Source organism: Giraffa tippelskirchi, chromosome 2 (genome assembly GCF_054371585.1).
Source record: "Giraffa tippelskirchi isolate mGirTip1 chromosome 2, T2T-mGirTip1v1.2.pri, whole genome shotgun sequence".
Lineage (NCBI taxonomy): Eukaryota > Metazoa > Chordata > Mammalia > Artiodactyla > Giraffidae > Giraffa > Giraffa tippelskirchi.
This window is the reverse complement of record NC_137276.1, coordinates 184,348,307-184,366,707: the sequence shown is the minus strand read 5'-3', so window position 1 is coordinate 184,366,707 and position 18,401 is coordinate 184,348,307. Positions and strand designations below refer to the sequence as shown.

Sequence of the window (18,401 nt, the reverse complement as noted above, 5' to 3'; positions counted from 1 at the left end):
AGGTTTATGTAATAGATTTGTGGACCTTGAGTAAAGAAGGATTTTCAAATGTAAGAAATTAATAAAGTTGAATAATCTCTATATTAAACAATGTAACTTGTTTTAAGAGAAGTATACTTTTGATTACATAATCTTTCTGTAATCTTCTCAACAACTTTATCAGAATGACAAACCTCAGATCATTGCATTACAACCACCCACCTGAACTCTGAAACTTGGATCCTTCATTTAATCTATCCAAGATTCCACAAATCTATACACCTACTTTCTTTATTCTTAGTAATAACTTTCATTCTATAAGCTACCAGCACAAAGTGAACTAATGTTAATAACTGACAAGTCACTTTTGTATGTTTACTTTTCAAAATGGTAAAATACATTCTTACTGTATTCATTGTTCATAAAGTTTTGAAATTCTTTTTTACATAAATTCCTTGGCAACAGTAGATATGAACATAGTATATACTTAACAGACCATCAAATATAGGACTGAGGCTAAGTGGTTTTCATAAGGTGATGTGAGAACAAGAAAATGGAGTATTAAAAAAGAGAAATTCTTTATTTCTTTATTATCTTAAATATCTGTGTCTCTTCATAGTCCCTTAGGTCTATATTTTTATTCTCAAGTTACTTGCCAGTCATCATTTATGTAAGTTTGTAGTATTAAGTTGAAATGCAATATTATGTATTTGCATTTAAGTAATATTGCAGTCATTTATTTTAATTTTTATCTTTGATCTATTGTTTGCCAATTTAATAGGCAGTAAGAAACATAAAGTAAAAGGACTAAAGAGAGGAAAAAGGAAAAGACCAAAAATATTGAAATTAGAGAAGCAAGAACATAGGACTACCATAGGGGCAAAGAAAACGGCAGAGGAGGGTTATTTATCAACAACAAATAGAAAAAAAAAACCTTAAAAAGATTACAATTTGCAAAATTGTGGCTACTTAAAAATATGTGTAAGCTTTGAATCACTATATTTCTCAGGATGTATTCTGACAATTCAGCTTCCCTGTTGGCTCAGTGGTAAAGAACATGCCTGCCAATGCAGGTGACAGGTTTGATCCCTGGGTCAGGAAAATCCTCTGCAGAAGGAAATGGCAACCCACTCCAGTATTCTTGCCTGGGAAAGCCCATGGACAGAGAATCTTGGTGGTCTAAAGTCCACAGGGTTGCAAAAGAGTTGGACATGACTTAGAGACTAAACAACAATAAAATTCTGATGAATAAGGATGTATATCTGAAATAACGAGACATATCTATAAATATATATGAAAAGATCTTCAAAGTAAAGTGCTTTTATTACTGCAATAGTGACACAATCTGAATATCCATTTATAAGTTACAGTTTGTAAAGTGTGTAAATTTTATAAAAGGGCAAAGGCAATATTTTAAAAAGAACTTTATCCTATTAACATGGAAGAATATTCACAATACCTTTCTTAGGGAAAAAAGCAGATTATAAAATAGTATGGACAGTAGGCCCAGTTTCATAAAAATAATTTATCTACATTTATATTACATATCTGTAAAAACAATGTTATCTCTTATTCATATATTTATATAAGGTTTTTCATTCTTCTTTTTACTTATATGAATTTTCTATTATAATTTTCACAGTGAACATGAGTTAATTACATTAAAAAATTCTGAAATCCATTCTTAATATCACAGCTGCTGGAAAGAAAATGTCAGTGTAGCACTGAATCATCTAAGACTTAAATTGAGTTATGGATATAAAAACATTAACACTTTAACTGAATGTATATCTAGTGGATATGCACGATTAAATTGATCTGAACAGTGTAAATCAAGTGAGGAACAGTGTTGAAAATCTCAGTTTCTTCAAATGTGAAATAAAATAATCTACTGTTTATTATTTTGTGAATGTCAGGATCATGCAAATGTTGTCTCTGTGAAACACAGGGAGGCTCCGGAAAGGTTAAGACCTGAGGATCCACTACTAAGCAGGTTCTCTCTGTCACTATCAGCCAATAGCAACTTTCTATATTCTGTAGCAGAGAAGGCAATGGCACCCCACTCCAGTACCCTCGCCTGGAAAATCCCATGGACGGAGGAGCCTGGTGGGCTGCAGTCCATGGGGTCACTACGAGTCGAACACAACTGAGCGACTTCACTTTCACTTTTCACTTTCATGCATTGGAGAAGGAAATGGCAACCCACTCCAGTATTCTTGCCTGGAGAATCCCAGGGACAGCGGAGCCTGGTGGGCTGCCCTCTATGGGGTCGCACAGAGTCGGCCACGGGCTGAAGTGATTTAGCAGCAGCAGCAGCATACTCTGTAGAGTTATAATATCTATTGCTACATTGGATGTATTTTTAAAGGAATGCCATCTAGTAAGGTAAAAAATATATTGGTCCCAGTAAGCTGTTTATTCAGAAGGAGTATCCAACATGTTTAAAGCTTGTCACACAGTACTGAAGGGGTCCAGGATAGGTCACTGTGGCATAAAGATTATTTTGAGCTGAAGGCATTTGAGAATAGATTTTTTTTTTTCCCTGAACCCTCTTATTTTCTTAAAAGCAGAGCCTTCCAAAAGAGCTCAATTCTCGTAAATCTGCTTCCCTGGAGTTTTCCAACCAGGGAAGATTGATTCTTACCCACTGGAAGGGAAAAGTCCACACCACATGTAAACAGACATTGCCACAAAACTCTTAGATCACTCATCTATTATCTTAAGGGACCATCAATTATCTTCCAAAAAGTCATTTATTTTCCCATAAATTCCTTGCTTTCACCCCTTTCCATGTTGAGACATCATTCACTTTCCCAGTAGTGCCCTACTCCCCATTTCCTTCCCCTATTAAGATGGTATGTAAGCCTCAATTTCTAATCACCTCTTGGAATCACGTTTGTCTGTGAACTTGCATACATACATTAATAAAAACACTTAATTAAAATTTGGCTTTTCTTCTGTTAATCTGTCTTTTGTCAGTTTAATTTGCAGGATCCCATACATTACACCTAAGAGAGCAGTGGAAAAGCTTTTCCTCCCTGGCAGCGCCCTTGCTGACACAGACAGATGGCCCCTTGGAGAGGTGCTGGTAGATTTTGTCAAACTTTTGTGGAGGGAAAGATCAAAACGCACTGCGTGTTACCTTTTCTAGTGGATATATTTCATGAGGAAGACAAACTGTTGTCCTTGAATTTTAACTACAATCTGTCTCTACTTAGAGTCTAATAAGTAACATTTTTTTTAAAGGAAAGAAGGGTAGTATAACCTGGTCTGGTCTAGTGAATTCTGCCAAGGTAAATGAGACCCTATTGGGCCTTCCCCAGACAGACTCCATATCTTATCCTTTAACTACTCTTTGAAGTACCTAGATAATAGCATCTGATGCACATTTTCTGATGTGAAAACCCCCACCAAATGAAAGATGTTTACTACTTGATGATGATAAGCATGGAGTCCCCAGGCCCGAGGTTCGATACATAAACTCCCATGACACTAACCCGTTACCTCATCATTGACTAATCAGGGAAATTGTGCATGAACTGATCAAATACACTGTAATCCCCTCCCTCACATTGCCTTTAAAAATGCTTCTTTGAAAGCCATGGTGGAGTTTAGGCTTTTTGAGCACTAGCTGTCCCGGACTCCTTGTCTGGTGCCTTACTATAAATGCTACACATTCCTTCACCACAACCCAGTGTTGATAGATTGTTTTTACAGCATGGAGGTGAACGACCCAAGTTTAGTTCAGTAACACCAAAATTTATGTTTTAAATCAGATGACAAAAATCAATACCTCTTCCATGAACCTATAATAAGCATGATAACAATAATAATAAATAAATAATAAGTAAACAAAATTCTGAAATATATAGAAAAATTATAAAGGAGACATTAACAATCACCCATAATACTGACACTTGAAGATGATGATGACGATGATGATGGTGACTTATACAGTGACAGTAACAATGGCAATTGTGATCATAATCATAGAAGCAGCTGGCACATATAGTGCACTTACCCCATGTGGGCATTCTGCTTCACGTTTCATGTACATAATCTTATAGAAAATGTAAAGCTATTGTTATCCCACTTTAACAAGTGAGAAAAATCAAGTTTAGAGAGTTGATTTTTGAATTAGAAGAGGGTAGAGCACAGAAGTAGAGGACTACAGATCTGGCCCAACTCTTTGTTTTAGCAGATAAATGTAAAGAATGCCAAATTTTGACTAAGTTTGGTTCACCAGTTAGCTGCAGAATAAGATTATATTCTCACTTCCTGACTCAATTATTAACTATATTCACTGCCAATTTATATTCATATATATATTCATATATAAGTTGGCAGTGAACATAAATGAATATATAAAAATTCATATATATATACACATAAATTCATATATATATATATATATATATAGTTTTAAAAGAAGGGGGTGGTTTAAATTCCTATTATAATCTCAAAATTATTTTATTGCTGTAATTTTTAAATCCAGAGCCACAATCAGAACCTGAATGAAGCTATCTGCACTTTGCAAAGATCTCCCACTTCACTTTCAAGAATGCTGTCATTGTATTTGAAAGCTATTCCACACCTGCCTCCATCCCCCCAAAAGGAAAATTATTCTAAATATATGAATAATAAAATCTCTAGTTTTTTTTCAATATTTAGCCTCTCTCTTTTTCTCAAAATTTTAAACAATTCAAATGGTCTTACGCAGCAATAACATCCAAGAAAATAAAAATAATATGTGTTCAGAAGGTTGTCCTGCTTGTGAAGATCTTGTTCTTGAAGTGAGAGAGGGGGAGGTACAGCTCCAATCACAGTCAGGGTCAAGTTAATAAATTCCTCTTTATTTTCAGATGGAGTATGCCATATACTTAAATTGTTCCATGGTGCCCTATCATTCTGAAACTCCCATCTATTCTGAACCACTTTGTTTAAATGAAAAGCTCATGTTTAACTTTGTAATACAAAACACAGCTAAATCATTGACACTTCAATCAGACTTCATTATGCTGAAATCACAGTAGGATATCCCTTCTATCCAGAATGTACTGACACTAAAGTAGAATGGATTTCAATCTAAAAATGAAAGACAAAACACATCAATATATGCGTGCATCTGCATAATAATCCAGTGTAATTTCATTATAACTGTGTTCACCCAACAGCAGAACTCACCATGAGATAGACCTGAATCTGGCTGTATGTATTTATAATTTTTGAAAGAAAAAACTTTTAAGCTAGGCTGACTACTTTATTTATAAAGAAGTTTAATCATTCCTCTACTACAAGAGTATACAGTGAGAAGAATGTCTTAAATTTGTCAAGCACTTGTTTTTCTCTAACCTGGAGAGTTATTTATTGTCACAAACATTGGAAAGTTTACCGAAGGTTATTCTGACTTGTCAGACAGGTACAGACTTTGCAGATGGCACTGTGGAACAGTTCATCATGTACAGGTTGATCAGGTTCCTTGAGTTACTTAGGAGTTAGCAGAAGGTTCCAAACCTAGGTTTCTCCTTTGACCTATAAAATAGAGGTGTGGAAAAATAAATGAGATGTATGTTTTATATAAAGACCCGCTACATGCGCTCAGTTGCCCAGTCGTGTCCGATTCTTTGCGACCCCGTGAACTGTAACCCGCCAGGCTCCTCTGTCCATGGAATTTCCCAGGCAAGAACACTCAAGTGGATTGCCATTTTCTGTCAAACCTGCTTCTCCTGCTGTGTGTCTTGCACTGAAGGAATCTTCACCACTGAACCCAGCAAGGAAGCCAAAAACCCTGGCAGGGTCAAATTTAGATTCATGTTTTAGAGTAGCTAAGCAAAGAAAATATGAAATAAATAAATTACCATAACTAGTTAATTGCCTATTGCATGGAATCAATACTCTGCTTTTCTGAAATGCAGAAGAGGATTTTTTTTTCTCTACCTTCCTTGGATCTTTGATCTAATAATAAAAACAATATACGGCAGATTAATAAGAGAAAATAAAATTTAATTATATACGTATGGGCTCCCCAGAGGACTTTGATAACACAAGCAGAAGGACAATTGAGGATTATGTTGCAGGGAGGAAGTCAATTCTGACTCCTTGTTGGAAACTGTTTCTTTGACTTGCTTTTATTATTATAATCATACTCAATGGGTTGCCTGGAGGACCTTGCACCTCTGCTTGACTGTAAACTAAAGTGCCTTTGTTCAGCTCAGGGAGAGATAGTTTTTCCCTGCCCACCTGTGAATAGAAGAGATTAACACACCCCTTCCAAAAGCTGTCCACTCCCTCGGAGATGTTTTGCAAGGCTGAATACCCTTTTACTTTACTTCCCCAGTGCATCTCCCTCTCTACTCTTCCTTTTGACTTTAGTTCCTCATTGCTTCTTTCCCTCTGATCTATAAAAGAATCTGGCATCCAGACCCCAATATTGTTTATTTTGAGGCAACCTGCCATCTTCTCAGTCAGCTGCTTTCCAAATAAAGTCCCTTCCTTTCCTCAACCCCTCGTCTATTGTATTCATTGGTCTATCATACAGTGAGCAGAGTGAGCTTGGACTCAGTAACAGTTATATGCTATCCTGAGCTAAGAAAAAGGGAGGAGGGTTTGGGACTTCAAAGGAGAGAAAATTCACAGGAAGATGGGAAGAATAAATGTTTGGTAAATAAATGTTGACTGTGCCACTCAGAAACCATGGAGCACAGAGAGGAATGTGATAAGCCCAGCTAAGCTCTCTCCAGCATACCATACCCAGGTCAAAGCTTTCGTTGTTATCTCTTCCTAGATCAGTCCCTCTATCCAATTTGTTTCAGGCAGTTAAAGGAGAGGTAAATGTTTTTCTTGAAACTGCTGGGCCTTGATCGCCTTCAATTCAATTTAGTCCACATGCCAAAGTGGCACATTTTGGGGACACTTGTTCTCAACCCCTTCAAAGGGCAAGAGTAGGAAAATGAGCAGCTTCCCAGAGAGTTTAAGTCCTGTGGCTTCTAACTGAACCAGCAAGATTTTGATGTTTTTAAAGTATACACTAGGACTGTTTGATTAAACTGAACGCTGAAAAATGCCAAGCGAGTCTATGAAGTGTGAGAAATGTGTTGGCTTTTGTCCACTAATAAACTTAGAGTTGAAACAAATCGTGTTGTTGCCTAAACTGTTTCCTGGGCCCGAACAAAACTAGAACTCCTACATAATGCCTATGTTTCATTAATTGCAGGAAAAGAAAAAATCTGTAGAGAGAAAACAGTACTCATAGCACAAAAATGCCAGCATGAGCAGAAAAAATAAATAAGAAGAGACTTACAAATGAGTACATTTGCATGCAGGAAAAAGAAGAGAATTTAAATACCCAAAGCAGGTGAGCTGTTTTAACAAAGAGATCAGTGTGTTATTTAACAAGAGGCATTACTCTAATTCTACCATTAAATCCATCTTGCAAAGTGAAGTGAAATCTGAGAGGCAAGCTGAAATTGTCAATAATGGAAAGTATTCCCTATGCAGAGACCTCAGATGGGCTAAAACTTGAATCCATATCTTAGTTAAACACAAGGAGTCTTATTTTGAGGATGTGGATCTTGAAAAATCAATGACAAAGCGATCCAGAGTTTATGAAATTAACTCAGATTTGCAAGCTGTATATAGTGATGAACGGGAAAGAAGGTTGGATTGATTTATGATTCTTGCAAAGGCTCACCTTCATCTATAAAACAGCAAAAGATGAACCAACAGTATCTACATATTTAGCATAATTTAGCATATAAAGAGTTTTGACATTTAACAGTAACTGATCAGAAAATTATATGAAGTAATGTTATTAAACATGAGAGAATCTGACTAATGAAGATATATAACAAAGATAATTTTTATCAACAACATATAACTTAATTTTTTGTAGTGAATGAATATATGTTATTTAGAAATAGTAGGCTTTAGTGTGCTAATTAAAAGCCTTTGGCTTCCCAGCTATTTACATGGCTTTCAGCTCTCCAAAGCCAGTGACCTAGTCAAATTAATGCTGGCCTCAACTTAAAAGTCATCTGTATGAATAAATAATTCACACCCTCTGCATACTTACTGCATTAGCAGTTGCACTACAGGATTTTGCTGGTATTATGAAAAAATTCAGTAGGGTTAAAACTGAGAAGGCAAATAAATATATTTTAGACCACCATATAGATTAGAGCATGAAACTGTAAAATCAAAGTCATTTCATAATAAAGAGTCACAAGTGTATATAAAGACTTCTTTTGGTTATATTGTCAGCCTAAGACTGAAAGATTTAAATATATGCATGTGTAAATATGTATTTTACAATCCAGTGACAGCATTAAAATAGCAAACATGACTTGGATAGTGGGATATTAAGGAAACATTGCAAAATCCTTGGTAGAAAATAGAGTCATAGTTTGAAATAGAAATTAATGTCATATTTTGTTTTCTTTGTTTTGTATTTCCAGTCCTGTGTTAGAGAACACACTAATCATCCAACATACTAATCATTCTAAAATAAAAAGTCATGTAGATAATTTAAATATTTGCATATGTGTATTTCATATAATCTTAATAGATTAATCATTATATCAAGCTGACTTTCCTGGAGAAACATTGGCTGACCAAGATTTAGTTTATCCTTTTCATGTTTTGTTTTTCTGACTAATTGTATTTTAATTCTCATGGGTTCAGAATTTTAAAGCTGGCTTAGGTCAAGCATGTATTTAACTGGACTCTCATAAAAAAAGAAAAATCCACACTAACATCACAGTTTATACTATTTTGTTCCTTATGAGGAGACTGTAATTCTTAGACTACTGATATGAAGAGTCCTAACTGCTTTATCATTTGCCTTAGCAAACTTTCTAAACTATATATGTGAGTGTATAGGTGTATATATATGTGTATATATATATGTATATATATATGTATATGCTGCAATATTTATAGATTGATACGTAATTTATCATAGATAATAACATAATTTCCTAGGAGATTAAGTTCTGTTCAATATTAATAATAACTAATAATAATAAAAAATGATTGAAAATATAGAGTTTTATATATTTGTGTATGTGTGTACTTGAAGAAGTATCATCATTTGGGAAAACTTCAGCAATTTCCATAAATAAAAATAAATAAATAAATATTAATAATCAAAACAAACATAAATTCAGGTCTGTAGATTCTTAAAATAAGAAAAATACACATTTAAATTAGATCTTAATAGGATCAAGCATTATGAAGGGTGCTTATGAACAGGTGATTAAGAATTGTGTTTAATATCACATATCACATATCACAACAAAAAGCAGACCTTGACACTCACCCAGCAGCAGAGAGATCTATACCAACAAGAGAAAGCCTAGATAGGCTCTGCAGAGTTCAAAGTTCTTGCTTTGGCTTCTGGTCCTGAAATGGGACAACTGACATTCCTTGGCCTGGTGGGAATCATTGATCCTCCTAGAACTGGTGTGCCTGCCAATGCAGGAGACACAAGAAACGTGGGTTGGATCCCTGGGTTGGGATGATCTACTGGAGGAGGAAATGACAACCCACTCCAGTATTCTTGCCTGGAAAATCCCATGGACAGAGGAGCCTGCTGGGCTACAGTCCATGGGGTCGCAAAGAGTTGGACACAACTGATCAAGCATTAGATAAAAGATTATATACTAGACCAAAGAAACAGATAAAACAAGCAGTTCTCAGATCTCTGAAGTTTTATGCTTGCATCCTTGTCCACTAGGGGTTGAAGAAAAGGACAAGCAGGGAGCTACTCCATGAAGTCGTTCAGGAATTCAGACTTCTGCCATGAAGTTTATCTACCATCATCTTGAGCAAAAGTTGGAAAACTAGGATCCATGGGAAAATTTTGGCCCAAACCTAATTTTGTATGTCATCTGGGCAAAGAGTGTTTTTTGCATTTTTAACAGCTATTTTTTAAAAACAGAATATGATAAGCAAATCATTTACTCTCTGGATTTTTCAGGAAAAACAAAATTACCAATAGCAGCTCTAGATACTTGGTACCCTCAAATAAAGGCTCTGTATCCAGCTGGCAGATAAGGGAAATGAGACCATGGAGGGTTGTAACAGAGGTTTAGGGGACAGGTCTGGATATGACATCCATCATTTCCACTCACATACTAATGGCCTTACATGTTTAATGGAGCTCCACCTCAATGCAAAGCATAGTTGTAAGCACAGCCTCTCTTTAGGCACAGATGGAAAAGGACTATGACTTAAAGAATTGTTAGAGATGCTTTATTGATAGGGAAAGAATTTTTTTTTAAACCTGTTATAATCCCAACTGAAGTTAAAGATGCTCACAGTCATGTCTGACTCTTTGAAACCCCCTGGACTATACAGTCCATGGAATTCTCCAGGCCAGGATACTGGAGTGGGTAGCCTTTCCCTTCTCCAGGGAATCTTTCCAACCCAGGGATCGAACCCAGGTTTCCCCCATTGCAGGTGGATTTTTTACCAGCTGAGCCACAAAGAAAGCCCTTTTTTAAATTTTTTATAAGAAAAGGTAGAGGAACAAGAGATCAAATTACCAACATCTGTTGGATCATCAAAAAAGCAAGAGAGTTCCAGAAAAACATCTATTTCTGCTTTATTGACTATGCCAAAGTCTTTGACTGTATGGATCACAACAGACTGTGGAAAATTCTGAAAGAGATGGGAATACCAGACCACCTGACCTGCCTCCTGAGAAATCTATATGCAGGTCAAGAAGCAACAATTAGAACTGGATATGAAACAACAGACTGGTTCCAAATTGGGAAAGGAGTACGTCAAGGCTGTATATTGTCACCCTGCTTATTTAACTTACGTGCAGAGTACATCATGCGAAATACTGGGCAGGATGAATCACAAGCTGGAATCAAGATCGCTCGGAGAAATATCAATAACCTCAGATATGCAAATGACACCTCCCTTATGGCAGAAAGTGAAGAAGAACTAAAGAGCCTCTTGATGAAAGTGAAAGAGGAGAGTGAAAAAGTTGGCTTAAAACTCAACATTCAGAAAACTAGATCATGACATCTGGTACCATCACTTCATGGCAAGTAGATGTGCCGAAGTCCAGCTCCAGCAGGTCCAGGGGTTCCCTCAGGAAGGATGGCGTCAGCGATACGAAATGAGAAGACAGCGAGTCTCGGTGTTTCCAAGTGTCTTCCAACTGTATTATTTTTAAGACAGCTTTTATATTTTTTGTGGTACATAGAAACAAATGTAAAGTATAGAGTCGTACCAATTCAGCTTAGTGGGCATACCAATTTAGCTTAATGGGCATATGAATTCAGCTTAATGGGCCAGCAGTTTTGACCCTCATCGAAACCGTTTGCATGTCTTTAGTTACAAAAAGCCTCATTTTTTTTACATCACCTTCTGGCCTGGGGGCCTGCTAACATCTTGTGACTCTCCATTGATGAGGGTTGATCAGTCAGAACACTTTTGCATCAGGCACAGCAGGAAAGAATTTATCAATAGAAAGGTTTAAGGTAAAACGTGTTTTCAGTAATTTACTCTACGCCTTGAGCTTAACAGAAAAGAATGTGGCTCCGTCAAGTCATAAAACAGCAAGCTGAAGGTCAGCTCTAAGTAAGAATCACCAGTTAAATCAACAATTGTCTTATTATTTGTATTAAAGCTAAACTTTTATTTATATAAATTTTTAACTATTATGCTTTCATTGTATAGGCTAAATACGTTAAAAGTAAAAACATAGTAAATATAGACTAAGTAACAGTTTCATAAAGCAATATTTCTTATATTTCCTAACAAGCCTTTTTTCCTGCGAAGGGTTTTGTGCCCATAGGGGCTTTCTGTGCGGAGGCTCTCAATGCTGTTTTGTTATTAAGGAGCAGTTATGCACATTAGCTCCAAAGGCACAGGTACATTTATTAAACAAACCAATATGTTAGCAAAAGGAATTTAGATCAGCATACTCTATATCCCAGATAATTTTATTTAGGGTGCTACCGGTCAGGGGCCTTGTTGATTGAGTTTTCAGATTGATCTATTTTACAAGAGAAACAGGAAAAGCCTTTTTTCTAAGTCACAGAAAATAAGAAGAAGTTTATTGTAGCAAACATCAGAAAGACAGATACCATCTTTAAGGTGAGTGCTGAGGCAGCCTTCCGAGAATCCCTGAGGCCTGAGAAGCCGAGCTCGGATCAGTCCTCTTCCTCATGACCTTGCCGTGGGTGGGATCTCGTGAGCTGGCTCCCAGCATAGATGGGGAAACAATGGAAATGTGAGAGACTTAATTTTTTGGCTCCAAAATCACTGCAGATGGTGACTGCAGCCGTGAAATTAAAAGACACTTGCTCCTTGCAAGAAAACTATGACCAATCTAGACAACATATTAAAAAGCAGAGACATTACTTTGCCAACAAAGGTCCGTCTAGTCAAGGCTATGGTTTTTCCAGTAGTCATGTATGGATGTGAGAACTGGACTCTAAAGAAAGCTGAGCACTGAAGAATTGATGTTTTTGAACTGTGGTGTTGGAGAAGACTCTTGAGAGTCCCTTTGACTGCAAGGAGATCCAACCAGTCCATCCTAAAGAATATCAGTCCTGAATATTCATTGGAAGGACTGATGTTGAAGCTGAAACTCCAATACTTTGGCCACCTGATGGGAAGAGCTGACTCATTTGAAAAGACCCTGATGCTGGGAAAGATTGAAGGCAGGAGGAGATGGGGACGACAGAGGATGAGATGGTTGGATGGCATCATCGACTTGACGGACATGAGTTTGAGTAAACTCCGTGAGTTGGTGATAGACAGGGAGGCCTGGTGTGCTGCAGTCCTTGGGTTGCAAAAAGTCAGACATGACTGAGTGACTTAACTGAACTGTACTGATAATCCCAACTACTAGGTAACAAAACTTAAAATGGAAACATTTGAAAAATATATAATAGAAAATAATTAAATGTTGATTTACAAAAAAGAAAAAAGTTAACCAGAAAGGACAAGATTGTCCAGGTTACAAACAGGCAATTGTGGTTAGTGGTATTTTTTTTTTCTCAATAAATATTCAATACAATCCAGTAGTAAATTATTCTAACCTTTGAACACAAAATCTCTGGAAATAAAATGCACATTGGTTGGCTTATCAAAATGGAAATTATATCTTTCATACACCATATGAAAAGTGGAACTGAGATTATCTGCCCCAAAAATATGTTGAATAAAACTGTCAACTAGATTCTTCTTGTTCAGGTATCTACCATCATATTATCTAACTAACAATTTTATAAAAATAATTTGAAATTTAGTTCTAAATAATTTAACACAGAGAGAAATGAGCAGTGTTTTATAAACATTGAATATGCTGCTGCTAAGTCGCTTCAGTCGTGTCCGACTCTGTGCGACCCCATAGACGGCAGCCCACCAGGCTCTGCCGTCCCTGGGATTCTCCAGGCAAGAATACTGGAGTGGGTTGCCATTTCCTTCTCCAGTGCATGAAAGGGAAAAGTGAAAGTGAAGTCGCTCAGTCGTGTCCGACTCTTAGCGACCCCATGGACTGTAGCCTACCAGGCTCCTCCGTCCATGGGATTTTCCAGGCAAGAGTACTGGAGTGGGGTGCCATTGCCTTCTCCGAAACATTGAATATAAGCCTAAATATATATATAGAAAAAAATGAAAAAATTTACACATCATTATAGTGTGATTCTTATGTAAACTGTAAATCACTTATCTTTGGGCTTTAGTGGAAATCATTAGTCATGACTATCTGAGAAAAATCTCCTTCCTTACCTTGTCAAGATGTTCTTTTTCCTTACTGTCATGATTGTTTTTTATCTGCTTCTATACACATTGATTCATGGTGGACAATAGCAGGCAGCTTACTCTCTTTATTCAGAGCCAGGATATTAATTAAAGAAAATTATCTTTCTGTCTGAAACTGCTTAAAATTCAGTAAATAAAGCAGGAGGGATAGTTGACTACATAGATTTCATCAGTAATATCTCTTCTAGTTATATATACCACAATTTATATTTCCTGCACTTGTGAAATAGAAAATGTAGGGATAGGAAATCTGTTAATGTTTTTTTTTAGAAGCTTTTTGCAATGCCTTCCACAAAGTGCTCTTTGCAGACTGTCTGCTTCATCTGTGATGGGAATGATTTTATTCATTTCCTTCATTCTTCAATACAATCAAAAACATGATATAGGAAAAACAGTATCTTAGATGTGAAATGTTACTTGCAAAAATTCCTATATGTCTCATCCTCCCTTCCTTTGAGAACTGTTTCCTCTTCCAGTTATTAGGAAACTCCAGCTTTGTTCCATCAAAGCAGTTACACTGTATCTGTTTGATGTACTCTAGGAGTTTGTTGTTAAACTGTTCCCTGCTCATTTGCATGTGGATTAAACACACACCCTTTCTCTCATACCCAAGCTGTATCATCTGATTGTCACAATATAGCCTCCACATCTGGCATCTAGTAAAAGCAATGAGGTGAAAAACTCAGGGAAACTATCTTACTAGAATTTTTGGACGTAAAATACCCTTTAAACCTTCCAATCTGGTTCTTCGGCCATGACTCGTCAATGACTGTGGAAACACTCATTATGGATTTTTTTTTTTTTTTTTTTACTGTGAAGGAAAAAAAAAAAGATTCTGCTTCATAAAGCCCTTGACTTTCTCTCCTAAATCTTGCAAAGGAGAGATTCTCCTTTGACTGCCATCATCTCCTGTGGATTGCAATTTTCCACATTGCAAAAGTACATCGTGACTCTTTGAAAGGCTTGTGCATTCCCATGCTGTTTTGTGAATCGGTTCTCAGCTATCAGCCTTGTGTGTGTAGTGATGTCACACCATGCTCTCCTGAAAAGTTGTTACAAGCCACATCCTTATGGATTCTGTACAATTTATCTAGAGAAAGCCTATGGAAGAATATGATTAGCCTTTAAATCAAAGAAAAGAAGCACTATGAAGATTTTCTTCAATACAATGCTAGCTCTGTATGAAACTAATAGGGACAAGTAGTCTGTGAAATCTGGGCTACTGAGTTGAAAAGCTTTGCTAGAGTTGCTTAAACCTATAACATTCATGAACATCTTTTAATAAGATTTTGATTCATGAAAATCTAAGACTGTCCTTTTTATAAGTATTCTTACAATGACGTCAACACAACCAGCCACCTATTCTGTTCCTATTATTAAACATTACACATATAATATTTAAACTATATATATGTATATATACATGTACATATACATATATATAAAAGGAAATGGCAACCGACTCTAGCATTCTTGCCTGGAAAATCCCATGGACAGAGGAGCCCAGAGGTCTACATTCCATGGGACTGCAAAGAGTCAGACACAACCTAGCGACTTAACAACAACAACAACATGCATACAGCATGTGTGTGTGTGTGTGTGTGTGTGTGCACACATGCATGCATGCCCAGTTGCTTCAGTCCTGCCCAATCCTTTGTGACCTCATGGGCCATACCCCACAACGCTCCTCAGTCCATGGGATTTTCCTGGCAAGAACACTGAAGTGGGTTGCCAAGCCCTCCTCCAGAGGACCTTCCTGACCCAGAGATCAAACCTGCATCTCCTGTGTCTCCTGCATTGCAGGTGGATTTTTATCGCTGAGCCACCAAGGAAGCCCATGTGTATGTGTGTGTGTGTGTGTGTATACACTACTTCTTTGAACTACCCTTGGTGGAATCATAATTCAAGTTCTAGAAGCATTAAAACTGTTCATATCAGAAAAATGTCTGTACAGGAAGAAGTTGTCAGGGTCATTTTTATAAATATTAGCTTATCTTCCCAGAAATAAACAACGTCCTGGGTCATAAATATTCAATTTTAAGAAATCTGAAATCGCTACTAAAATAGTTCAATTGCTTAGGGGTTTAGTGAACTATCTAAATTATGGACAACGAAATTCAAATAAAAATTTTATCATTGAATAAAAGACTAGTTTGATATTGATGAGATTCAACTTAATAGGTGAAAAACCAAACCTTGTGGTCTCTTTTTTAAAGTAACACAGTGGACATAGGAGAGATTGGGAACTAGTTAGAGTAAATTGGGATAAATGAACAGATATGGTTAAAATAGCACACAATTTTGGGACTTGATCTAAGTAATAAAATTATAAAATAGAGCTATGACAATAGGAGGGTAAGTTATCTACTTTATGGGTAAGTTTGCAATGAGTGAGGAAGAGAATAATAATTACAAAATTTTTCCCCACTAATTCTTAATATAAGGTCTAGAACATCATCTTAAGATGATGTTTAACCTGAAAGGGTCTATGATACAAAGAATAAATACATATCAGAATAGTTGGTAACTATAGCACTTTTTTTCTTTTTAAAAAGGATAATTGTTTTACCATATTGTGTTGGTTTCTGCTATACATCAACATGCATCAGCCATAGGTATATATATATCCCCTTCCTCTTGAACATCCCTCACACCTTCCCCCCATCCCACTTTTCTAGGTTGTCATAGAGCCCCAGTTTGAGTTCCCTGAGTCATACAGAAAATTACCACTGGCTCTCTGCTTTACATATAGATATAGTATATGTTTTTTATTAAGTGTTGATGTGCCAGACATTCAGGAAAGTGTTGTAAATATTATTTAATTCACATATACAGACTAAAAGTTATCATGTACTAATATTGTTACAAATGAAAAACCACAAGCTAAGAAAGGATAAATGAATTCCCTTAAGAACAAAAACCTGTGAGCAGTAGAACTAGGAGTCTAAATGAAGTTTGAGTTCAAAGCCACTGTTCTTAATACTTAAAACTCCGAGTTCTTCCTCTAAAGTTGGAAATGGATATAACCTTTGTGATTAAAAGAACATAGCTATTTTAGCTTCCCCAAAATATTCTTTGATAAAGCTGAGCAGCAAAGTGTGACCTGTTCCATTGGTTCCGTTGGCTCAAGGGGGTAAAAATAAATAGATAGATTAGTTCAGTTCAGTTCAGCCACTCAGTCATGTCCAACTCTTTGTGACTGCATAGACTGCAGCATGCCAGGCCTCCCTGTCCATCACCAACTCCTGAAGCTTGCTCAGACTCATGTCCATCAAGTCAGTGATAGATCAATAAATAAATATATAGATAAGTCTCCCAGTCCATATCACCTGAAGTGGAGTCTTTTGGGGCTCTAAAAGACAAAGTGAGTAATAGAGATTTTAAGGATAGAAGTGAAAAATAAGAAAGATGAATTTCATGTTGTGTTGAGAAAAGATGAGAGGCACAATGTAAAGTAGCTGGAGATAAATAAGAAGTACAGTGAGAAAACAGCAGGAGGAAGACAGCTCTTACAGAGTGACTGAGACACAGCATGTTTATTTTTGAACATACAGCTTTGTGTGAAATCTAACTATGAAGGGGAAAAAGGGAATGAAAAAGGAAGACATCACTACAAATAAAGGAGATTAAGCTAAAGGAGAATAAAATGGAAGTTAACTAGAGACTGGAGCTAAGTTTTTGATTCAAAATAAGAAATATAACTCAGAAATCAAGTAACAGAAAAGAGCCACTTTTGGAGAGCTGAAGGTAGAAAAGAAAAAGCCTGAAATAAACTACACAAAGTCACATAGCTATGGATCAAGTAGTTCTTGAAGCAGGATTGTGTAACCTAAGCAGCATCACCAGAAAGAAGGCATAAAAATGTGATTTATTATTCTCTGAGAAAAGAAAAACTACAATGTCAGTACAAGAAAAATCATATGAAAAGAAAATACTATGAAAGAATGAACCAGTTTTGAAGTTCTTCATAATGATTAATAAAGGAAAACACAAGCATAAAAAAGAGGGAATATGATATTTTACAGCTATTTCTTTAATTGATCCCACTATGTGAATCTATTAGAATGGGTATGCTCAAAATTATCATATTTAGTTTTTCTCAATCTATATTTGACTTAAAATTAATGTTAAAGAAAAAACAAATTCTATTTGTTAGAATAGGTAAATTTTGTTTACATTTATAAGATATATGAATTGGGAGGCAATTCAAAGTAGAAGTATTGATAAAAAACAATGAGTGGACTGAAAGTGACCTAGGGAGAAAAATGCTGGAAATCAGATATAATTAATTCATGTTTTTTCATTCATTTATTTGACATAATTCCAAAAGCAATCTACCATCAGTTTTAATATTTTAGAAAATACTCTTCAGAGCAGCAATACAAACCTATAGGCATGACATAGTATTCTCAAGACCATCCATTCAAGTACATCTGTATATCCTTGCAAGCTGCCTTCAGTAGTTTGTCAATGTGGTGAGGATGTCTTCCTGGATCATCGCTTTGGGGCCATGAACTAAGTGCCCCTAGATCAACTTCCAGAATGTTAATTCACCAATAGCCATTCATTATAAGACCAATTTGCTCCATGATAAATTTGACAAATTATTAACTCCCCCAGAATGTGTACCCACTAAC

The 18,401-nt window shown here is 36.2% G+C and overlaps 1 long non-coding RNA gene across 2 annotated transcripts in view; it reads right to left on the bottom strand.

The window, feature by feature from the left end:
* Positions 1–5,238: 5,238 nt before the first annotated feature.
* LOC145526705 (uncharacterized) overlaps positions 5,239–18,401 on the bottom strand; it is a 146,776-nt gene continuing 133,613 nt past the window's right edge. For both annotated transcript variants that reach the window (XR_014069114.1, XR_014069118.1), the window contains one exon: positions 5,239–5,511. This is a non-coding gene — a long non-coding RNA (uncharacterized LOC145526705). The remainder of the gene's footprint in view (positions 5,512–18,401) is intronic.